The following is a 9,276-nucleotide window of genomic DNA, read 5'->3' as shown; positions in this document are numbered from 1 at the left end:
AGAACGTGACTATGAGTTATAACTAGGACAGAACTATTAGTTATAACTAGGACAGAACATGACTATGAGTTATAACTAGGACAGAACGTGACTATGAGTTATAACTAGGACAGAACGTGACTATTAGTTACTAACTATGAGTTATAACTAGGACAGAACGTGACTATGAGTTATAACTAGGACAGAACGTGACTATTAGTTATAACTAGGACAGAACGTGACTATGAGTTATAACTAGGACAGAACGTGACTATGAGTTATAACTAGGACAGAACGTGACTATGAGTTATAACTAGGACAGAACGTGACTATGAGTTATAACTAGGACAGAACGTGACTATGAGTTATAACTAGGACAGAACGTGACTATGAGTTATAACTAGGACAGAACGTGACTATGAGTTATAACTAGGACAGAACGTGACTATGAGTTATAACTAGGACAGAACGTGACTATGAGTTATAACTAGGACAGAACGTACTTCTTATAACTAGGACTTTATAACTAGGACAGAACGTGACTATGAGTTATAACTAGGACAGAACGTGACTATTAGTTATAACTAGGACAGAACGTGACTATGAGTTATAACTAGGACAGAACGTGACTATTAGTTATAACTAGGACAGAACGTGACTATGAGTTATAACTAGGACAGAACGTGACTATTAGTTATAACTAGGACAGAACGTGACTATGAGTTATAACTAGGACAGAACGTGACTATGAGTTATAACTAGGACAGAACGTGACTATGAGTTATAACTAGGACAGAACGTGACTATTAGTTATAACTAGGACAGAACGTGACTATGAGTTATAACTAGGAACGTGACTATGAGTTATAACTAGGACAGAACTATGAGTTATAACTAGGACAGCGTGACTATTAGTTATAACTAGGACAGAACGTGACTATGAGTTATAACTAGGACAGAATGACTATTAGTTATAACTAGGACAGAAATGACTATTAGTTATAACTAGGACAGTTATTAGGACAGAAAGACTATTGTTATAACTAGGACAGAAGTGACTATGAGTTATAACTAGGACAGAACGTGACTATGAGTTATAACTAGGACAGATATTAGTTATAACTAGACAGAACGTGACTATTAGTTATAACTAGGACAGAACGTGACTATTAGTTATAACTAGGACAGAACGTGACTATTAGTTACAACTAGGACAGAACGTGACTATTAGTTATAACTAGGACAGAACGTGACTATGTTATAACTAGGACAGAACGTGACTATGAGTTATAACTAGGACAGAACGTGACTATTAGTTATAACTAGGACAGAACGTGACTATGAGTTATAACTAGGACAGAACGTGACTATTAGTTATAACTAGGACAGAACGTGATATGAGTTATGAGGACAGAACGTTATTAGTTATAACTAGGACAGAACGTTACTATTAGTTATAACTAGGACAGAACGTGACTATTAGTTATAACTAGGACAGAACGTGACTATGAGTTATAACTAGGACAGAACGTGACTATTAGTTATAACTAGGACAGAACGTGACTATGAGTTATAACTAGGACAAACGTGACTATGAGTTATAACTAGGACAGAACGTGACTATTAGTTATAACTAGGACAGAACGAATTAGTTATAACTAGGACAGAACGTGACTATTTATAACTAGGACAGAACGTGACTATTAGTTATAACTAGGACAGAACGTGACTATGAGTTATAACTAGGACAGAGCGTGACTATGAGTTATAACTAGGACAGAACGATTGACTATGAGTTATAACTAGGACAGAACGTTATGAGTTATAACTAGGACAGAACTGACTTGTTATAACTAGGACAGAACGTGACTATTAGTTATAACTAGGACAGAACGTTATGAGTTATAACTAGGACAGAATCACTATGTTAAACTAGGACAGAACCTATTTATAACTAGGACACAGAATAACTAGAACTTTTTATAACTAGGTTCCGCCTATGAGTTATAACTATCTTTTTATTTATGAGTTATAACTAGGTTATCCAGTTTAACTATTAGTTATAACTAGTGACAGATACCATCTATGAGTTATAACTAGGACAGAAGCGTGACTATTAGTTATAACTAGGACAGAACGTGACTATGAGTTATAACTAGGACAGACATATTCTTGACTATGATTATAACTAGGACACTGTGTTATCTATACAGTAGTCTTTATAATAGGACAGAACGTGACTATTTATATATACTTGTTTGTTATAACTAGTTATTTATAACTGCATTGAGTTATAACTAGGACAGAGGACCTATGAACTGACTATGAGTTATATAGGACAGAAATGACTATTAGTTATAACTAGGACATTGAAAGTGACTATTAGTTATAACTGGACACTATGAGTTATAACTAGGATTAACATGATATGAGTTAACTAGGCAGATATCATGACTATGTTATAACTAGGACAGAACGTGACTATTAGTTATAACTATACACTAAATTTGACTATGAGTTATAACTAGGACAGAACGTTATGATTATTATTTGATTATACTAGGACAGAACGTGACTATGAGTTATAACTAGGACAGAACGTGACTATTAGTTATAACTAGGACAGAACGTGACTATGAGTTATAACTAGGACAGAACGTGACTATTGTTATAACTAGGACTTGACTATTAGTTACAACTAGGACAGAACGTGACTATTAGTTACAACTAGGACAGAACTGTGACTATTAGTTACAACTAGGACAGAACGTGACTATTAGTTTAACTACAACGCCACTATGAGTTATAACTATAGGACAGAGCGTGACTATTAGTTACAGAACAGTGACTATTAGTTACAACTAGGACAGAACGTGACTATTAGTTATAACTAGGACAGAACGTGACTATTAGTTATAACTAGGACAGAATGTGACTATTAGTTATAACTACAGAACGTGACTATTAGTTATAACTAGGACAGAACGTGACTATTAGTTATAACTAACAGAACGTGACTATTAGTTATAACTAGGAACATGACTATTAGTTATAACTAGGACAGAACATGACTATTAGTTATAACAACAGAAAATACTATGAGTTATAACTAGACAGAACGTGACTATTAGTTATAACTAGGACAGAACGTGACTATTAGTTACAACTAGGACAGAACGTGACTATTAGTTACAACTAGGACAGAACGTGACTATTAGGACAGAACGTACAACTAGGACAGAACTTGACTATTAGTTACAACTAGGACAGAACGTGACTATTAGTTACAACTAGGACAGAACGTGACTATTAGTTACAACTAGGACAGAACGTGACTATTAGATACAACTAGGACAGAACTTGACTATTAGTTACAACTAGGACAGAACATGACTATTAGTTACAACTAGGACAGAATGTGACTATTAGTTACAACTAGGACAGAACGTGACTATTAGTTACAACTAGGACAGAACGTGACTATTAGTTACAACTAGGACAGAACGTGACTATTAGTTACAACTAGGACAGAACGTGACTATTAGTTATAACTAGGACAGAACGTGACTATTAGTTATAACTAGGACAGAACGTGACTATTAGTTACAACTAGGACAGAATGTGACTATTAGTTACAATTAGGACAGAAATTGACTATTAGTTACAACTAGGACAGAACGTGACTATTAGTTACAACTAGGACACAACGTGACTATTAGTTACAACTAGGACAGAACGTGACTATTAGTTACAACTTAGGACAGAACGTGACTATTTATAACTAGTGACTATGACAGAACGTGACTATTAGTTACAACTAGGACAGAACGTGACTATTAGTTAGGACAACTATTAGACAACTAGGACAGAACGTGACTATTAGTTACAACTAGGACAGAACGTGACTATTAGTTACAACTAGGACAGAACGTGACTATTAGTTACAACTAGGACAGAACGTGACTATTAGTTACAACTAGGACAGAACGTGACTATTAGTTACAACTAGGACAGAACGTGACTATTAGTTACAACTAGGACAGAACGTGACTATTAGTTACAACTAGGACAGAACGTGACTATTAGTTACAACTAGGACAGAACGTGACTATTAGTTACAACTAGGACAGAACGTGACTATTAGTTATAACTAGAACAGAACGTGACTATTAGTTACAACTAGGACAGAACGTGACTATTAGTTACAACTAGGACAGAACTATTAGTTATAACTATTAGTTACAACTAGGACAGAACGTGACTATTAGTTATAACTAGGACAGAACGTGACTATTAGTTACAACTAGGACAGAACGTGACTATTAGTTACAACTAGGACAGAACGTGACTATTAGTTACAACTAGGACAGAACGTGACTATTAGTTACAACTAGGACAGAACGTGACTATTAGTTACAACTAGGACACAACGTGACTATTAGTTACAACTAGGACACAACGTGACTATTAGTTACAACTAGGAAAGAACTTGACTATGAGTTATAACTAGGACAGAACGTGACTATTAGTTACAACTAGGACACAACGTGACTATTAGTTACAACTAGGACAGAACGTGACTATTAGTTACAACTAGGACACAACGTGACTATTAGTTATAACTAGGACAGAACGTGACTATTAGTTACAACTAGGACAGAACGTGACTATTAGTTACAACTAGGAAAGAACTTGACTATGAGTTAAAACGTTTTCTGGTCAGGGCCCTATGTTCAGGAAAATTCTAACATTTGTGAAAAATGTGCTCAACCCCCAGAGTCAAGACATGTTAGAATCACCTTTGTCAGCAATAACAGCTGTGATTCTTTCTGGGTAAGTCTTAAAGAGCTTTCCACACCTGGATTGTGCGAAATTTTCTCATTATTGTTTTCAAAATTCTTCAAGCTCTTTCAAATGGGTTGCTGATCATTGCTATTGTATTTGCCATTTTCAGGTGTTGCCATAGTTTTTCATGTAGATTTAAGTCAAAAGTGTAACTTGGCCACACAGGAACATTCAGCCTTCTTTCAGAGCAACGCCAGTGTAGATGTGGCCTTGTGTTTTAGGTTGTTGTCCTGCTGAAAGGTGAATTCATCTCCCAGCAGACTGAACCAGCTTTTCCTCTAGGATTTTGCCTGTGCAGGGCTCCATTCCGTTTCTTTGTTATCCTGAAAAACTCGCCAGTCCTTAACGATTACAAGCATACGGAATACATGATGCAGCCACAACTGTGCTTGAAAGTAGAGTGGTACTCAGTAATGTGTTGTATTAGATTTGCCCCGAACATAACAGTTTGTATTCAGGACAAAAAGTGAATTGCTTTGCCACGTTTTTTACAGTATTACTTTAGTGCCTTGTTGCAAATGATGCATGTTTTAGAATATTTTGTATTCTGTACAGGCTTACTTCTTTTGACTCTGTCAATTAGGTTACCATTGTGGAGTAACTACAATGTTGTTGATGTATCCTCAGTTTTCTATCACAGCCAATAAACTCTGTAACAGTTTTAAAGCCCCCATTTTCATCGACGGAACTGTAGTGGAGCAGGTTGAGAGCTTCAAGCTCCTTGGTGTCCACATCACCAACAAACTAGAATGGTCCAAACACACCAAGACAGTCGTGAAGAGGGCACGACAAAACCTATTCCCCTCAGGAGACTGAAAAGATTTGGCATGGGTCCTCAGATCTTCAAAAAGTTCTACAGCTGCACCATCAAGAGCATCCTGACTGGTTGTATCACTGTCCGGTACGGCAACTGCTTGGCCTCTGACCGCAAGGCACTACAGAGGGTAGTGCGTACGGCCCATTACATCACTGGGGCTAAGCTGCCTGCCATCCAGGACCTCTACACTAGGCGGTGTCAGAGGAAGACCCTAAAAAGGGTCAAAGACCTCAGCCACCCTAATCATAGACTGCTCTCTCTGCTACCGCATGGCAAGCGGTACCGGAGCTCCAAGGCTTCTCAAGACTCCTGAACAGCTGATCGAATGGCTACCCGGACAATTTGCATTGTGTGTCCCCCTGCCAACCCCTCTTTTACGCTGCTGCTACTCTGCTTATCATCTATGTATAGTCACTTTAACTATACATGCATGTACATATTACCTCAATTAGCCCAACTAACCGGTGCCCTCGCACATTGGTTACCCAGGCTATTTGTATTGTGTCCTGCCTCCCCCGACCCCCGTCTTTTACGCTACTCTCTGTTAATCATCTATGGAGAGTCACTTTAACTATACCTACGTGTACATATTACCTCAATTAGCCCGACTAACTGGTGCCCCGGCACATTGACTCTGCACCGGTATCACCTGTATATAGCATCGCTACTGTTATTTTCACTGTCATTTTATTTTTTATTTTTTTATTATTTCTTAAGTTATCTATTGTTTACCTAATACCTATTTTTACTTAAAAATTGCACTGTTGGTTAGGGCTTGTAAGTAAGGTCCCTCAGTTGAGCAGTGAATTTCAAACACACATTCAACCACAAAGACCAGGGAGGTTTTCCAATGCTTGTCACGACTTCCGCCGAAGTCGGTCCCTCTCCTTGTTCGGGCGGCGGTTCGGCAGTCGACGTCACCGGCCTTTTAGCCATCGCCGATCCACTTTTCATTTTCCATTTGTTTTGTCTTTGTTTTACACACCTGGTTTCAATTCCCCAATTACATGTTCATTATGTAACCCTCTGTTTTCCCCATGGTTTTTGTGCGTGAATGTTTTATGTATGTTCGGTCCGTTATTGTGGCCTCGGTATTACGACATGTTATTGGATTATTTGAGTAAAGTTCTTTGTGTTACTCATCTCTGCTGTCCTGCGCCTGACTCCTCTGCACCAGCTACACCCAGACCACTACAATTCCTCGCTAAGAAGGGCACCTATTAATAAACTTTGATTTGATTGGTCTCATGGTGAAATCCTTGAGTGGTTTCCTTTCTCTCTGGCAACTGAGTTAGGAAGGACGTCTGTATCTTTATAGTGACTGGATGTATTGATACTCCATCCAAAGTGTGATTACCTTCACTGTGCTCAAAGAGATATTTTATGTCTGCTTTTAAAATGTTTTACCAATCTACCAATAGGTGCCCTTCTTAGAGAGGCATTGGGAAACCTCCCTGGTCTTTGTGGTTGAATGTGTATTTGTAATTCACTGCTCAATTGTGGGACTTTACAGATAATTGTACATGTGGGGTACAGAGATGAGGTAGTTATTCAAAAATCATGATTAACACTATTATTGCACACAGAGTGAGTCCATGCAATTTATTATGTGACTTGTTAAAAAGCTGATTTTTACTCCTGAATTTATTTAGGTTTGCCATAACAAAGGGGTTGAATACTTTTTTATTGAATCAAGAGCTTTCAGCTTTTCATTTGTAATTCATTCGAACAACATCATTTTACTTTGATATTGTGTGTTACGTCCATCGTTAGATGAAGACCAAGGTGCAGCGTGGTAGGCGTACATTATACTTTTATTTTAAATGACACCAAAAAACAACAAAATACAAACGTAAAGCTATATGCAGTGCAGAAAGCAACTACACACAAACAAGATCCCACAACTGAAGGTGGGAAATGGGCTGCCTAAGTATGATCCCCAATCAGAGACAACGATAGACAGCTGCTACTGATTGAGAACCATACCCGGCCAACAAAGAAATAGACAAACTAGAATGCCCACCAAATCCCACCCTGACCTAACCAAATAGAGAAATAAAAAGGCTCTCTAAGGTCAGGGCGTGACATTGCTTATATATATATCCCATTTAGCAGACGCTTTTGTCCAAAGCGACTTACAAGTCGGCTGGGGCCACTACTTTTTTACATATGGGTGGCCCCAGCGGGAATCGAACCCACGACGCTTGGCGTTGCAAGCGCCATGCTCTACCGACTGAGCCACACAGGACCCATTGCTGTGTGTAGACCATTGACAAAATATATCAATTTAATCCATTTTAAATTCAGACTGTAACACAACAAAATGTGGAAAAAGTCAAGGTGTGTGAATAATTGCTGAAGCCACTGTATGTCATAAAGCCTTTGAGTGCCTAGTTTTTCCCTTATACAGTAGCCACATTAGGTCTGCGAATCACATTATCCTGGTTTGCAAAGTGATGTTTAATCCCTAATCCAGCCATAGAGATGATATACAATAATTTGAATTTTTCTTCACACACAATCTGCATTCAGAATGAATGTTAAAATACAAGTCATGATTTTTATTCTGAACTGGAATAAACTGATTGAAACAATATTCTGGGATGCTCGTCTACAGCAGGAAGCTGTCTCCTGCCTGCCTGAGAAAGCAGTCGATGTTCTGATCCAGTTTCACACCACATACCTCTGTCAATCAGGGTTCTCAACTCTGGATTACTTAAAAAAACAAGTACAGAAACATGGTCAATGCTGAGCTTGACCTTTGAGCTTGTGCTGCGCTGTCAGAAACTGCTCCCAGAATAGACCTGCTTGTTGAAAACGTTGACCATCCACACACCTCTCATTAGGACTCTGTGTATTTTCTGGTCTACATCTGTGTGATTGTTTTTTTAAATATTTGTTTTATTAACATTTGACCTTTATTTAACTAGCAGGCAAGTCAGCTAAGAACAAATCATTATTTACAATGACTCCCTACCCCGGCCAAACATGGTTTGATAATTGATAATTGTGCGCCGCCCAATGGGACTCCCAATCACGGCCGGATGTGATACAGTCTGGATCAATCAGTTAATTCCAGTTCAGAATAAAAATATCTGACTTATATTTTAACAGCAACAGCTCCAACCTAGACTTTCTTTCGCCAGTAATTTCTACAGTAAGATGGACAGTAGGCCTGATCATTTTTCATCTTCATCTGTGCTGTTACTTAGGGCTGCGTGTCTGTTCTGTTATGCATCTGTGTGATTAGACCAGCACTGACCAGCATAGACCAGCTTGAAATGTATGCTGGTTCTTCCAGCAGGGTAGTACCAAGGTATATTTCTGCTTAATGTAGGCTTCTATACTATTATTGAAAGTGTGTATATTTATGGTAATTGAGATTGTATTACCTAAATATGTTGATGTGCATCTAATTCCTTTCTTTATGACCAGTAATTGCACTGGGAGCATATTTTCTGCCTTTTCAGTACAACACTGCAACAATCTCCCTAACAATTGGAAATCTCAATTGAGGGAGAATAGGGTTGGGATCGAGTTCAACTAGAGATGGACAATCTTCTAACAATGTTTCATATCCGCACTCACGTACAAGAGGTCAATCACACTGCTGTCCAACGCTTCACCTCATCTTG

Source organism: Oncorhynchus masou, chromosome 29 (genome assembly GCF_036934945.1).
Source record: "Oncorhynchus masou masou isolate Uvic2021 chromosome 29, UVic_Omas_1.1, whole genome shotgun sequence".
NCBI classification, from domain to species: domain Eukaryota; kingdom Metazoa; phylum Chordata; class Actinopteri; order Salmoniformes; family Salmonidae; genus Oncorhynchus; species Oncorhynchus masou.
The sequence above is the reverse complement of the archived record's forward strand: the minus strand, read 5'-3'. Positions refer to the sequence as shown.